Source organism: Salvia splendens, chromosome 18 (assembly GCF_004379255.2).
Source record: "Salvia splendens isolate huo1 chromosome 18, SspV2, whole genome shotgun sequence".
Lineage (NCBI taxonomy): Eukaryota > Viridiplantae > Streptophyta > Magnoliopsida > Lamiales > Lamiaceae > Salvia > Salvia splendens.
In genome coordinates this window covers 12,399,415-12,415,379 of record NC_056049.1, presented here as the reverse complement: position 1 = coordinate 12,415,379, position 15,965 = coordinate 12,399,415, and the positions used below count along the sequence as shown (strand labels likewise).

Sequence of the window (15,965 nt, the reverse complement as noted above, 5' to 3'; positions counted from 1 at the left end):
CCATAGCAGACTTTAATTAACTAATGGACATTTATATCTTAAGCGCGAAAAATAAATAATAAACAAAACAGAAACCCGGATTACTTGTAATTTCGGATTTGGATGGGGAGCTCAATATTACTTCTGTAGTGGATGCTCGTAATATTCCAATATAAGCTTGTATTAAATTGTGGGTTCAATTTAATTAGTAAAAAGCTAATTGGGGTGAGTCCATATTCAAAACCTTCCATAGATCCCTAACTAGGCCCAATATGAACTTAATATAAATAGGAGAATAAAGGAGACACAAAACACAATTAATTTTGCAATAAATTTTCGTCCCCCTCTTCTCTCTGAAGTGGGCGAAATTTTCTCTCTTCCTCCGTGAGGAATTTGTGTCTTCTTTATTCGAGTCCTAGTATTTTGATAAGATCAGCCCACCCTGATATCGAGATGCAGTTTGGGAACTAGTCAGAAGATTCGTGGTCCAGTATTGAAGATCATCATGGAGAAGGAGCGAGCAATCGATGATTCTTTGGAGAATCAAATCGGTAACTCTAAACCGTAGAATTCATGTTTTTGGATTTATATTCTTTAAGCATGAATTATTTGCATTCTAGCATACAATTCTGTGTTAACATGTAAATAGATTAATCCCGTAATCTGTCAAATAAATCTTACGTTTGATTTATTTATTTCGTACAAGTCTTCCGCTGTGCAAGGGGCTCCAAACCCAAGCAATAAAATGGATGAATTGTTTTATGGTTATTTGCAATTCTATGAAATTTTACATGTTTATATTATTGGTGTTTATTCCCAACTTGAACGAAAGATGGTTACTACTTGGGAAATTTATAGTGCAATCCTTAAATCAAAGGAACGCGATTCTGATGATTTTATGGAATGGAAAATGAGACTTGACATTGATCAGTCGGCTAGTGATTTGAAATTGATCCTCACTAAGAATTGCCCCTCAACTTTTCATTTGTCAAACGAGGAAAGGGATGCTTATGATCGATGGGACGCTGCGAGTAGTCATGCCAAGAAGTTCTTGTTGGCTTCGGTCGGCAATGCTCTTGGCTGGATTGACAAGCCCGACAGGTCATTGATACAAGAACACAAATGGTTCGATGAAATGTTCACCAAGTGTCTTATGAGATCAGTGGTGAACACGTTGAGGAAAACCATCTTGAAAGAAAACCAAAACAACAACGACTATGTCGTAGAGATAATGAACGGTTTTGATAGACTTGAGACTTTGGGTGGGAAATAGGCCAGGAAATCCAACAACTCATGATCCTCGATGGCCTTCCAGAGAGCTATGAGAATGTAAGGAATGAGATTTTGTACACTTGTTGGCAACATCTCTTCTAGTACTTTCTAGCAAGCTCATTGATGCTCAAGTCAAGATAAGGAAGATGAAAGGGCTAATGTGATTGGGATGAAGATTTGATTTTAATCTAGCCTTGACATTTTTGTTTTGAATAGTGAAAGTCTAATTTTTGCATTTATTTACGGTTGTTGAATTTTGAGTTTTTGATATTTCAATATTGTTTGTTTTTTATATCATATGGGATTATTGATGTGGAATTATATTCCTAGATTATCAATTGTAGTTTTGGATTATCAATATTGTTTTATAATGCTTGCATTATAAGAAAAATGAATTTTGATTATCCAATTAATTATGACATCAAATAAAACGAGGTTTAATATCAAAATGTTTACCTGTGGTTATACTTGTTGATTCAATTATTAAGAAGTTTCACTTCTAGTTGTGTTGATTATTAAGTTTCTTTAATCCTTAAGTTTTTGAACCATTATTTTGTCAATGAATAAATAGAACATTTATGTTCGACATGGATTCAAAGCAAAATAAAATGATCTTACGATCGCGTTTGTTCAAATAAAGATATAAGAAAAAATAATCACAATAATTGATTACAAGACAAGTGAATTAATTCAACTAGTCACAAGATAAGTATTTGTTATAAATACTAGAAATTCTTGTATAGTAAATATAGTGTGCACATTAAATTTATTTTAATGTTTCAAGCCAAGAGTTAACTATTTGAATCGTTGCAATTAAATTCTAAGTGTTTAATAAGAGTTTTATAGCTCATTTTATTTAACTAGGATAAATTTAACTCCAGACACTGTTTAAATTATTTTAATAGCTTAAAGAATATTGAGACTTCAATTTTTCTACTTTTGAAAGTGGGAGCTAAATTTTGACTCATAGAATATTCATAAATGGAATTAAGGTAATGTTCGATAGAGTTAAAAGGGCTCACACCCTATAATGAAAGAAGTTGTAATTTGCACAACTTTCAAAACTCTAATAACATTAAAAGTATGTCCAAGTTAACTATTAAAATTAGAAATACGTTTGGATTTCCAAAGAAATTACTTCTAGAAATACGTTTGGATCTCCGGGTGGTGCAGCTAGCAACGCCAATCCTATGATGGATCAAGAAGTAACAATCGAATCTACATCAAATTGCATGTTTTATGTGTTTTGATGTGTTTCATCTATAGATCTAGTTTAATTGCATGAAATTGGAATCGAATACATAATCACCTAAATAGATCCGTAAGGACCTATTTGTTTTCCGTGTCTTCCGCTGCGGTAGTCCCAACATGGGCTCCACACCATTAGTAGTGAGTGTAATGGTATAAGTTGTAAATAAAATAATGTATATTGTTAACTATTCCAAAATTAGAAAGTTCATACTTTTTAGAAACGGACTAACAAGGAAATACTTCATACTTTTCGAGGACGGGGAAGTATTTAAATGACTTAACAATTATTTATTTTTGACAAATTTATTTATAATTTATTACGTTCTACTCTCTCCGTCCCACATTAAGAGTCACATTTTGCCATTATGGTCGGTCCCACAATGTAATAGCCGTGATCTAATTTCTCGGAATTTATGAAAATAAAAGATATTCGCTCGTTAATTCCTTAAGTAAATGAAGTACAACGTTTCCGAGCTAAGCTCTAGCTTACAAAAATAAATAATATATGAGAAGGTCAAGGCGCACGTGCCTTGAACTTTATTGCCGAACTAAAGTGTTCGACTACACTTGTAAAAAAAAGAGAACTCGGATACTATTACAAAGAGTATCAAGAATTTAAAGAAACCGAGTGCCTGGTGGCACGCACTTGTGAATTTCCTCTTTACGCCCAAGGCCACGGTCCGGCCTTCGGTAGGAACGAGTGAACCATGGCCGGTCCCCTTCTCGACTCAGTGAACAAATCAGCCTACAACACGGAGGAAAAAGCCAGAGTTTAGTAAGCAAATATGAGGTACGAAGGCTAGCTATTCCTAAGTAAGGGGAGGGAGCATCAAACTTCCCAGAGACCAAGTACCTTGCCAAAAGAGGCAGTGTAACAGCCTCCTGCACTCACAGCCTGAGCCGAAGGCTGCCGCGAGGCAGTGCAGCCTGCAACGGCCTGCAGGGCACAGCCGAACCTTTTTCCCCACCTTTGTTGTACACCTGCAAACTCACTACCAACACTTAGTTAAATTGCTACAACATCAAAGGAAAAAGGGGCTGCTGCAAGAAGAAAACAAAGTAGTATAACAGCTCCATCTAAACCCACGAGTACACCCTTGGACTACCTCCAAAAGAAACAGCCAATCAGTTTAACGAAAGACAAATAACTTGCAGATTTGATTCTGCTAAATCTCAACAAACTACAAGGTACAGCTTCCTTTTATATACCATCCATACACCACAACACTCTCTCATCTCCATATTTCAAATCCTCCATCAAATAGGATAGAGAGCCGAGAGAGAAAGCGAGTAGGATTCGGCATCCAGCTGCGGAGTTCCGGCAGTCAAGAAGAGCCGATAACTGAGGTAAATCCGTGCACCCACCTCCATCATAAAACTAGCACACATATAGTTTTCAACACAGCATCTTAAGATAGGATTTAGAGATCCCATGGCAATTATACCACAACAAAATAACACCAGGAGAACAATGGTGCAGCTTGGACAATTAAAATCGATCGCAAATTACTTAAGCCTCACCATAGTGAACAATAACCATAGCATTTAGCTCATTCCAGTGAACTACACATACAAGGCTCCAAAACTTAGAACACAACCCTACCTACTGAAAGAAACTCAAGTTGGAATGTCGGTAACATATAAACGAAAGAGAAACTTAGCTTGCACGAGGTCGTTTAACGACGGAGATAGCCGAAGAAAGGACCCGCAGCTCGACGGAAGGCGAGCTGAAGCCGTCTACGCGAGCGGTCAGCACCGGCGGCGGCGCTAGTCTGCGAAGCGGACCGAACGGCGTTGCCACAGCCGGAGGTATCAGAGGCAGAGCTAGTCGCCGGGAAAAGGCGGGGAAACCTGCCGAACCCCGGTAATGCGCGACGAAGACGGACGGCGCGATCAGCGTCTCCACCACCGCGAACATGCAGCGGCAGCTACTCGCCGAATCTGGTGCAAGGGCGTCGGCGACGGGGTGTCGCGACAGCGGCGATGCAGCCGAGAGAAAGAGGGAGATCTTCTTGACACCGATCGTCCCTCGCCGGAGACGGAGGCAGTGAAGACGGCGTCCACTGGAGTAAAGGAAACTCGACGGAGGGAGCTCGAAAGAAAGAAATCCGCCGCTGCTCTTCACTCCAAACCGGAGGATTTGACGCTGCTATGCTACTTCCAAATAGGGATTCGTTTTTTCCTAAGTTCTGTACCCGATTTTGGAGTTTGGAGAGAAAGGGGAATTAGGGATTTATGTGTAGAATTTGAAATGGTGAAGGAGAATGAGAAAGGGGCCGACGTCTGGGGAGGTGTTCTTTTTTTTCTCCTTGCTTAATTTGGGCCAAGGAGTGATATAAAAAAAAAAGGAGAAAGAGTTGGACCCATTAAACTTAATTGTTTGGGCCTAGAAATGTCAATTACTTGGGACATCCCCTTTTAAATATCGATTTGGTCCTCGATTAATTAAATTGGGCCTTAGCAAGTAAGTAAAATCATTGAGCCACCGCTCTAAATAAATTCAGAATTTAAAGAAAAATTCCCTAAGCTACGGAAGAAGAGAAATTTATTTAGTCGTGTTGAAAAGGGTATTCACTAGATAATTAAAGCGGACTTTTATCAGTCCAAGTAAGTATTTCAAAATACTTAAGGAAAATCATCCGGGAATATATATTATACCCGAGCAGTTCGGCAAGACTCCGAATAAATTAAATCGCCGATTTAATTAAAGATTTAAGACTTCTAAATTTAGAAGGCAGGAAGTAAAATAATAAGCACACGCTTAGACATGCATACATGCAAGATAGATAATTACTTAAACTCTAATTTAAGTATATTTTTTTTATAAAGGAACGTCGTCAGGAAGCGCCCGTTTGAAAGAGTTAAACAAACGAGGTGGACTCTTCTTTCTTTTAAAGCGTGTTTTATGTGAAAACATGATTTATTTTGAATGAGTTGTCATGTCATGTTTTGTTTATGATTACCTATCTGTTGGCTATGCCAAACCAGTTTAATCGAATTCGGGTCCCAATAGTGCCGCAAACCCTGCTCGGACTAGTGTACACATAGGGAACGTGTGCTAGAGTCAGGTTGGCCGGTCCAGTGATCGGGATAACAGAAGTTTAAATGACTGCAGTCTTTTGTCAGAAAGAAATAACAGTTTTAGTGACCGGGACTTGTTTTCAGAAAAACCCCGCGTTCACTCAGCTTGGCTGACAACTAAAAGAGAAAATGTTTTCGGCATGAGCCTACTGAGTGCATCAAGTACTCCGCTCTGCATATTATTTTCCTTAATGTGCAGGTTGATCGATGTCAAAGCCAAGGAGGTGTTGGGACAGAATACTAAATAAGTAGGAAGATAGCTGGTGTAGTATGTCTTCATACATATTACATCTGTCTTGGTACTCTTCCGTTGCGCAAATTTAGAACTTGCTTTTAGCAAAGACAATTGTTCCACAACTACTATGATTCAGTATGATTTGTACCCTCAACACATTTCAGACAATGTTTCCCTTGATTTAAGCATCTTATGATGAGTTGAGACAGTTTTAGTAAGATTTAGTCGCGATATAGCTACACTTTCTTTGACTAGGAAGATGTGGTCGTGACACACAATAAGAATCACATTTCACTTTTACCATAAATGGTAAGTAGGTTCCACATTCCAGTCACATTCTACTATAAAATCAATATAAAAAAGTGGATCTCATATTTCTCTAACTTTTCCAACCCACTATTCTTTACATTTTTTAAAACCAATGTCCACACCAAATGTTACTCCTATTGTGGGACGGATGGAATATTTTCTATTCTCTTATATTGAGAGTTCATTTATGTTATTTATTTAAGAGATTTTGGTCCCTAAAACCATCAACTTTCACAAAAATATGTTATTTCCTACTCCCTCCGCCCGTGAAATTTTGTCCACTTTTGCCATTTTGGTCCATCCGCGAAATGTTGTTCATTTTGTTTATTTTTCATATATGGTAAATGGAGCCCACTTTCAGTAATTCATTAAACTCACATTCCATTATAAAACTAATATATAAATGTTGAACCCACATTCTACTAACTTTTTCCATTTACTTTTCTTTACATTTCTTAAAACCTACACCGAGTCAAATGTGAACAACATTTTGTTGCGGATGGGTTATTAACTATAAAAATGGTAATAAAAATTGTTTATCCATATAATGGATTACCATATTTGTTTATCCATTATTATAACTCATAAGGGTTTAATACGTAAATTATAAATATGTAAATTCTTTATTTTTAGAATTTTTAAATAATAAATTATCCTAATTTTTGTACGTACAATTATAGAAATTTTTCACTATCCATAATAAAATCAAATATAAATGCGAATTTATATTAAATAAAAATTGAAAAGTAATGTAATATTATGAAAATAACAATTATTAACGTCAATAAATGATGTGTCAAAATTTTAATAAAGAGCTGAACAAAATGACTTGTACACTTTTCATGGTCTTTGGAGTAAAATAGATAGTCTAGACATTTTAAACGTGATTTTTCTTATTCATATCCCTAAGACGACTTTCTTACCTTATGGATCCAAAAAATGCAAATCTCATTTTTTTACTGTACTAGTTCATTCTATAAGTTATGACCACTTCCTATATAAAATTCAATCTGAAATTAATTTAATTTAATTTTGGATAATCTAAAATTTATTTTATCTTAAAAATAACCAAATAATGATAATAGGAGAATTGATTATATAAATGGTAATTTTGAAGATATTAATACAGTATGAAAACAATACACGAAACTATTTGGAAAAAACAATGTAAGTTGAGTAAATTGATATAGTAGTAACAAGGAGAATATTAGGTTTGAGTCTATGCAACAATTGGTGTAAAATCGTTAAGGACGTGTTCAGTTACTCATATTTGATTAGGCCAAGAAATAAAACTGGTCAAGAATTGTGTCAAGATGGCCCACGACCCTTGTTTTATTTCTTCCGTTCAGTGGAGCTGATTTGGGGAAGAGGTTGAAATATGCCAATGTAAAGTATTGTCTAAAAAGACCAAAAACACCTCAAATGTTTCCTTTATTTCAATGAGTTGTCCCTCTGCAAAATAATGGCCGCCATTAGAAGAGGTGAAGATGTCACCCCCATCGCCTTCAATTTCATCCACGCTCGTCTCCTCCGCGCTGCCCCTGCTCACCGTCGTCCTCAGTTCTGTTCGACTCATCTCCTCTCCCTCTTCTATTTGGTCTCTCTCTCATCTCCTGCATCATCGTTCGCTGCAACTGGTCTCACCTCCGCTCCGTCGTCAGTCTCCCACTCCCTTCCATCTCGATCTCACTCTCCTCAAATTGGATGAAACATGTTGCTGCTTCAATTAATATGCTGCGCCGACGGAAATTGGAAAGTGAAGACTGAACTTTCTGGTCTTTGATTTTGGGGAAATGAAAACGATGGGGTAAAATCGTAATCTTATCTTCAATTCTTGGTATCAGCCGCACTCCCAGATTCATAAACCATCTATTGCGCAAGAAATGAATTTTGCATATTTCTGATGAACAGTGGCGGGCCCTTGCTCATTTCAAGGGCTCGCATGAATTATATATTGTAAACCGAACGCATGTAAATGGACAGAATTGGAGTCATTTCTTGGCATTTCTGACAGAGCGAACACGTCCTAAAAGAATAATAGAGGCCCAGAAGGGTAGGGGTAGTGCAGTTGATTCTGGAGAGGTAGAATTGCATGAACGGGTAATGATCGATTCTCACTATTGCCGTGTAGTTGCAACATCCCTCAGATATAAGTATGAGGTCTTGGGAGGTGGGCTTCTTCTAGCAGGACAATAGGTTATGGCCCCCTCCCTTAGCTAGTCACTGCATATCTTAATTTAACACTCCTAACAATAATGTCGGGGCTGTATGATTAGGGTTTCAACCTTTTGGAAGAATAAAAGAAAAATAGAATAGGGAACCATTAAGTGGGACCCAATGTGAAACCATAAACGAAATAAAACCAATGAATCATAATCTTCAATAATCACATTCTCCAACACAACACCTCCGCCGCGGGGCAGGGCGATGTCACCTCCGCCGCCGCGCCCTTCGTCCCTGGCTCCCCCCGCGGCGGCCTCTCATCATCTCTATAAACAAAACTCATGGTCCCCCGACTCCCATCGCGACGAGGCGTGGCTGAGGCAGAAGGGCCGCCACAAGAGGCGGAGCCGTAGCTTGACCGAGGAAGATCTCGATGAACTCAAGGCTTGCATAGAGCTCGGATTCAACTTTGACTCCCCGGAAATGGACAAGCGCCTCTCCGAAACTTTCCCGGCTTATGGCTGATGAGTCGGCGAATTTTTGATGGCGATGAATGCTGGTAGAGAATAAAGATCACGACACAGTGAATTTACGTGGTTCGATTGTGGCGATGAATGCTGGTAGAGAATAAAGATCACGACACAGTGAATTTACGTGGTTCGATTTACTGAAGTAAATCTACGTCCACGGGAAGAAAAGAGGGCAGAGTTGTATTGCTTGATCTGTTTTCTACAGCTTACAATACAGACTTGCTATTTTGTATTTTATCTCTAGAGATCGAGAGAATGTCTTTAGAAGCTAACCCTATCTATCTGATCTAGGTTCTATTTATACATTAAACCAAGATCGTGGCATGCAGCCATTTACTAGGTAGTGGATGTCGTGGAGATCGTGGCGATCTTGCATGGGTCCACTATCCTGCATGAGTTAATGACTGCTTGACACCACTAAATAGGTCGTGGGTGTAGTGGAGGTGGAAATCCTGCATGAGTCCACTATCTCCTAGTTCGGTCGAATACTGAGACCGAACTGCTGAATTATTGCCGAGCAGCTTTTGCCGATCTGAGAGTAGAGCTTGATGCCGACCTGAGAGCAGAGTTTGATTGGTTGGCTTTTACCGAGCTGTAGGCTGGGGCCGAACTCTTTGGTTGTGCCGAACTGAACTCTTTAGTCATGCTGGACTGATACTCTTTGGTTGTGCCGAACTGAACTCTTTCTTGGGCCTTAGGCTGATGGGCTTTACTGCTGTTGGGCTTGTTTAGTACGTACTCCATCACTACCCCCCCCGGAAAGCGAAGTGAATCACTTCGGCATTCTGGATAAAGGTACGGGGTAAGTTGATGTTTGTCCTCGGTCTTATGAAGTGAACTCTTCTTTGACCGAACTCGTCTTTGGTCTGATGAAATAAACACCTTTGACCGGACTAAGCTTGTGTCCTAATTTGGCGAGTTTTATCGCTCGGATCGGACTTTCCGTTGTCCTAATTTGGGGATCGGACTTTCCCTTGTCCTAATTCGGCGAGTTTTATCGCGTGGATCGGACTTTCCCTTGTCCTAATTCAGGCAAGTTTTATCGCGAGAATCGGACTTTCGTTGCAGTTCGTTTCAGACGAAGTGCTTGATTCTTAAGCCGAATTGTGGTCTTGTATCCTCTTTAGAAGCTTGGACTTCACAATCGTTGGCTTATTGCAGCTCGTTTCAGACGAACTGCTTGTTTAAGCTGAATTGTGGTCTTGTATCTTCTGTAGAAGCTTTGACTCAATCGTTGGCTTGTTGCAGCTCGTTTCAGACGAACTGCTTGTTTAAGCTGAATTGTGGTCTTGTATCTTCTGTAGAAGCTTTGACTCACAATCGTTGGCTTGTTGCAGCTCGTTTCAGACGAACTGCTTGTTTAAGCTGAATTGTGGTCTTGTATCTTCTGTAGAAGCTTTGACTCACAATCGTTGGCTTGTTGCAGCTCGTTTCAGACGAACTGCTTGTTTAAGCTGAATTGTGGTCTTGTATCTTCTGTAGAAGCTTTGACTCTCAATCGTTGGCTTGTATATGTTCTAAGAAGGGGATCAGCCTTCGAAGAACAAGATACCTCAGTAACATTTGTAAGAGACGACACGCACAGAGACAGACAAAACACACAGACAAAACGCACAGAGACAAATAAAGACCAAGCAAACCAAATAAAGCACATTGACCGAACAGGACTCAAGACTGACTGACCGGACTGTCTCTTACAAATGGAACTTTTTGAGGTTGGAAATGTGCCATGTTCGGGGTACCTGTTCTCCTGACATGTGAGCCAATCTGTAAGACCCTTTGCCGAGGACTTCTGACACCCGATACGGACCTTCCCATGTGGGTTCGAGCTTGCCCAGCTTTTCTGCTCGGCTTACTTCGTTGTTTCTCAAAACGAGATCTCCCACTTGAAATTGCAGCTTCTTCACCCTTTGGTTGTAATACCGGGCTACTTGCTCCTTGTACTTGGCTGCTTTTATGCATGCCAATTCTCTTCTTTCTTCGGCAAGATCTAGCTCGGCTCTCAGTCCGTCGTCATTCATTTCTGCTGAGAAATTTAGAGTTCGGGGACTGGGTACGCCGATCTCCACCGGAATTACGGCTTCAGTGCCGTACACCAGACTGTACGGGGTTTCACCGTTGGAGGTTGTGGGTGTAGTTCGGTAGGACCATAGGACTTGAGGGAGATTTTCTACCCATTGTCCTTTGGCTTGTTCTAACCGAGCTTTTAACCCTTTCACCAGGATACGATTTGTTACCTCCGTTTGTCCGTTTGCTTGTGGATGAGAGACCGAAGTGAACCGCTGTTGAATATTCAGCTCTTGGCACCAATTCTTGAACGTCTTGTCGGTGAACTGAGTCCCGTTATCCGAGATGAGGATGTGGGGTATGCCAAATCGGCACACTATGTTCTTCCAGACGAAATCCAATGCCTTCGAGCTCGTTATCGTAGCTAATGGTTCAGCTTCCACCCACTTCGTAAAGTAGTCCACGGCAACGATTAGGAATTTCATTTGCCGAGGAGCTTGAGGAAGTGGTCCCACTATGTCTATGCCCCATTGCATGAAAGGCCAAGGGCTTTGCATAGTGGATAGATCGGTCTGCGGCATCCTTGGGATATTTGCATGGATTTGGCACTTCGGGCATGTCTTGACGAGCTGCACTGCTTCTTGTACCAAGGTTGGCCAATAATATCCCCGTCTTAGAACTTTTTTAGCTAAAGCTCTAGCTCCGATGTGGCTGCCGCACGATCCTTCATGAACTTCTCTGAGGATGTAGTCCGTCTCTTCTGGTCCTACGCACCGCAATAACGGCTGGAGGTAAGACTTTCTAAAGAGGACTCCTTCATGAAGTTCGTACCGAAGTGCTCGGCACGTGATCTTCCGAGCTTCTCTCTTATCCTCGGGCAATTGTCCTTGATCCAGATATTGCAAGATCGGCGTCATCCAGTTCGGCGAGCTGGATACTGAATGTACCTCGGCTTCATCAATGCTTTGATGCATTAATTCTTCCGCCTTTGAGCTCGGATCTGAGGCCAACTTACTTAAGGTATCTGCTCGGCTATTTTCCGCTCTGGGAACGCGGATTATCCGAAAATAGGAGAAACTTCGGCTGATGCTTTGCGCTTTGTCCAAATACTTCTTCATTCTCTCGTCACGAGCTTCACTTGTACCCAACATGTGATTTACTATGACTTGTGAATCACAATGGACTTTGAGAGATTTGACGAGCAGACTTTGCGCTAACTGGAGTCCGGCCAGGAGGGCTTCGTACTCGGCTTCATTATTAGTAGTGGGGAATAGGAACCGAAGTGAGTAGGTTACCTCGTGTCCGTCGGGAGCGACGAGTAAAATACCAGCTCCACTTCCCATCTTGTTTGAAGCTCCATCTACGAATCCGCTCCAGCAGTCTGACGGCTCTACTTCGGATTCCAAGGGCTGTGCTAGTTCGGCATTGGCAGAATTTTTCTGTTCGGCAATGACAGGGATTGCTTGATCGAACTTGGCCTCTGTAAGAAAATCTGCCAAGGCTTGTCCCTTGATGGCTTTCCGAGGTAGGTACTCGATTGAGTGTTCTCCCAGCTCTATGGCCCATTTGGCGATTCTGCCTGATGCTTCTGGCTTGGTCAAAACTTGCCGAAGAGGCAGATCGGTTAAGACGCATACCTTGTGAGCATAGAAGTATGGCCGCAGTCTCCTTGCTGCATTTACTAACGCCAGAGCAATTTTTTCCAGAGGTTGATACCTTGTTTCTGGACCTCTTAATGCTCGGCTTGTAAAGTAGATGGGAAACTGCTTTAGGCCTTCTTCTCGTACAAGCACCGCGCTAATGGTTTGATCGGATGCCGCTAAGTATAAGAAAATCACTTCGGCATCTGTTGGAGCAGAGAAAATTGGAAGCTCGACTAAATAACTTTTGAGCTCGTCAAAAGCCTTTTTCTGCTCTATGACTTCAGAGACGATTTAGTCTTCTCGGCAGGGAGAGCGTCAATAGTTAGGATTACTCCATCATATTGCGGCTCGTTATCGTCTTCGGGATCCTGTTGCCTTTTCGGATCCTGAGGAGCGCAGTTCGCACTTCCCTGCTTTTTGTTTCTTTTCGGCTGCTTGCTTTGGTATTTTTTTAATGTCCCTGCTTTCACAAGGGCGTCAATACCTGCAGCCAAATGTCGGCACTCCTCGGTATCGTGACCGTAGTCTTGATGGAAGGAGCAATATTGATCCTGAGGTCGGCGCGCGGCTGATTTCGTCATCCGCTTTGGTCTTTCGAACATATCGGAATGTAGTTCGAAAATTTCCGCTCTTGACTTGTTCAGCGGTACGAACTGAGCGGGCGGCTTCTCGGGATTGAGACGGGGTCCCAATCTGTCTTGTACCGGAGCCCTTTGAATTCTTTCAAAAGGAGTTCGGCGAGGAAACCTCTGATCGCTATGATCGGGCTTCTTTTCGTCTCCTCTAGATGAGCTGTCTAAAGACCGTTTTCGACGGTCTGCCTCATCGGCACGGGAGAACTGGTCCGCAATGTCCCACATCTCTTGAGCTGTTTGCGGACTGCATTCCACGAGCTTTCTGTAGAGAGCTCCGGGCAGGATTCCATTTTGGAATGCCGAAATGACAAGTAGATCGTTGAGATCATCTACTTGTAGGCATTCCTTGTGGAATCTCGTCATGAAGTCGCTGATCTTTTCGTCGCAACCTTGACGTATAGAAAGCAGCTGAGCCGAAGTGCTTCGGGCTTCCGCTTTCTGAAAGAACCTCCTGTGGAAAGCATCCATTAGATCTCGGTAGGATCTAATGCTGCCTTGAGGAAGGCTGTCGAACCACCTTCTGGCGTTCCCGATGAGCAGCTCGGGGAACAGCTTGCACATATGGACCTCATTGAGACCCTGGTTCGCCATATTATACTGATAGCGTCCCAAGAAGTCATGAGGATCCACTAGCCCGTCATAAGTCATTGACGGTGTCCGGTAGTTCCGCGGCAAAGGAGTTCGGGTGATATCGTCCGAGAACGGAGTCTTTAATGCTCCGTACATGGCGAACCCGACATCTCTTCGGTACGGAGGAGATGAAGTTCTCCTGTGGTTCCGGTACCGAGGAGGAACAGGAACATGTCGGGGTTGAGGATTCTTTCTCCTGGAAGACACGTCACTACTGCGGTAGTGACTTTCATGCCTAGATGAGGAGGGAGAATCCGCCGTTGTCTTCTCCGGCTGTTGGCTTTTCTGCAGGAAGGTTAAGAACTCCTCCTGCTTCTCGGCCAAGAACAGCTTGACAGCTTCATTTAAATCGGGCTGCTGGGAAGACTCGGTGCGATGACTCCTGGAGTGGCTTGTTCCTTCTTCGTGAGAACCGGAGGTAGATGTCTCCCGAGGCCGTTTTTCAGACCTGCGAGCTGGACTAGCTTTCTCACGGTTATCACGAACGGTATTACGGGTAGTGTGTGATCTGGTATGCATTTTTCTGGGGTGGAAAAAGGGTCAAAAATTCGCTTTATCACAAATTTGGTTCTCTGTTTCCCACAGACGGCGCCAGTGATGAGTCGGCGAATTTTTGATGGCGATGAATGCTGGTAGAGAATAAAGATCACGACACAGTGAATTTACGTGGTTCGATTGTGGCGATGAATGCTGGTAGAGAATAAAGATCACGACACAGTGAATTTACGTGGTTCGATTTACTGAAGTAAATCTACGTCCACGGGAAGAAAAGAGGGCAGAGTTGTATTGCTTGATCTGTTTTCTACAGCTTACAATACAGACTTGCTATTTTGTATTTTATCTCTAGAGATCGAGAGAATGTCTTTAGAAGCTAACCCTATCTATCTGATCTAGGTTCTATTTATACATTAAACCAAGATCGTGGCATGCAGCCATTTACTAGGTAGTGGATGTCGTGGAGATCGTGGCGATCTTGCATGGGTCCACTATCCTGCATGAGTTAATGACTGCTTGACACCACTAAATAGGTCGTGGGTGTAGTGGAGGTGGAAATCCTGCATGAGTCCACTATCTCCTAGTTCGGTCGAATACTGAGACCGAACTGCTGAATTATTGCCGAGCAGCTTTTGCCGATCTGAGAGTAGAGCTTGATGCCGACCTGAGAGCAGAGTTTGATTGGTTGGCTTTTACCGAGCTGTAGGCTGGGGCCGAACTCTTTGGTTGTGCCGAACTGAACTCTTTAGTCATGCTGGACTGATACTCTTTGGTTGTGCCGAACTGAACTCTTTCTTGGGCCTTAGGCTGATGGGCTTTACTGCTGTTGGGCTTGTTTAGTACGTACTCCATCAATGGCCTTTACTACGCCGTTAACAACGCCGCCGCTCTCAATTCTTCTCCTTATCACAGCCCCCACGCCATTATCTGCTCCGGTAATATGCTTTTATTCTCTCTTGCATTTATCTATTTTTACAAATTTATACTACTTTCTTTATATATATGCGTACATAAAATGTAAATACATTAATTCCACACATAGATATTAAATATTTTGAATAAGAGTGTGTACGTTAACATTGTCGGATTACACGATCTTATTATTATAAACTTATTCATTTCCTTAAGAAACAGGATAATTATATGAACATTTACTATATAATTCTATTGACTTTGCACAAAGTCTCATTTGTAACATTTGTTAGAACTTAAAAATAAAACAAATTGCAACTTTCAAGTACTAAGATATACTATAATTTTAACTGATTCGATTTGCTGGAATGATATTAGAGAATAATCCAGAAATAGTGAAGACAAGGTTGAGGCAATGGGCGCAAGTGGTTGCTTGCACAGTGCTTCAAACTCCAAGATAACTCCAGTGGTTGTAAAGGTTATTTCTGTTAAATATGCAACAAAACTTTGATGGTTGTAACTTGTAAGGGTTATTTTGCACTAAACAAATGCCGAAATTATTAATTGATATATTCAAAGTAGGCAACCACATTTGAGGACTTACATTTCCACACTTTGATTATTAATGTAGAAGACTTTGAGCAGCGCCACCGGTCCAACCACTCTCAATGATTGATAGGCATGTGCGATTTTAATATTCTCATAATGACTCCATATATATGGTATTAAATTTATATAAATAACAATGATAGTGACAATGATATTAATTTACCGAAGTGGGGAAGTTGACTCTATTGGAATTTTCTTGCGTTGATAGCAGGGC

The 15,965-nt window shown here is 41.4% G+C and overlaps 2 long non-coding RNA genes across 2 annotated transcripts; one reads left to right on the top strand and one right to left on the bottom strand.

Moving 5' to 3' along the window:
- Positions 1–2,912: 2,912 nt before the first annotated feature.
- On the bottom strand, positions 2,913–5,177 carry LOC121777329. The gene is made up of 2 exons (XR_006045463.1): positions 3,356–5,177; positions 2,913–3,247 (listed from the first exon to the last, which is right to left on the bottom strand). It is a non-coding gene; the product is annotated as an uncharacterized LOC121777329 (long non-coding RNA).
- Positions 5,178–15,037: 9,860 nt separating this feature from the next.
- Positions 15,038–15,731, top strand: LOC121776596. Its single transcript, XR_006045340.1, has 2 exons — positions 15,038–15,165; positions 15,521–15,731. It is a non-coding gene; the product is annotated as an uncharacterized LOC121776596 (long non-coding RNA).
- The last annotated feature ends 234 nt before the right edge of the window (positions 15,732–15,965 follow it).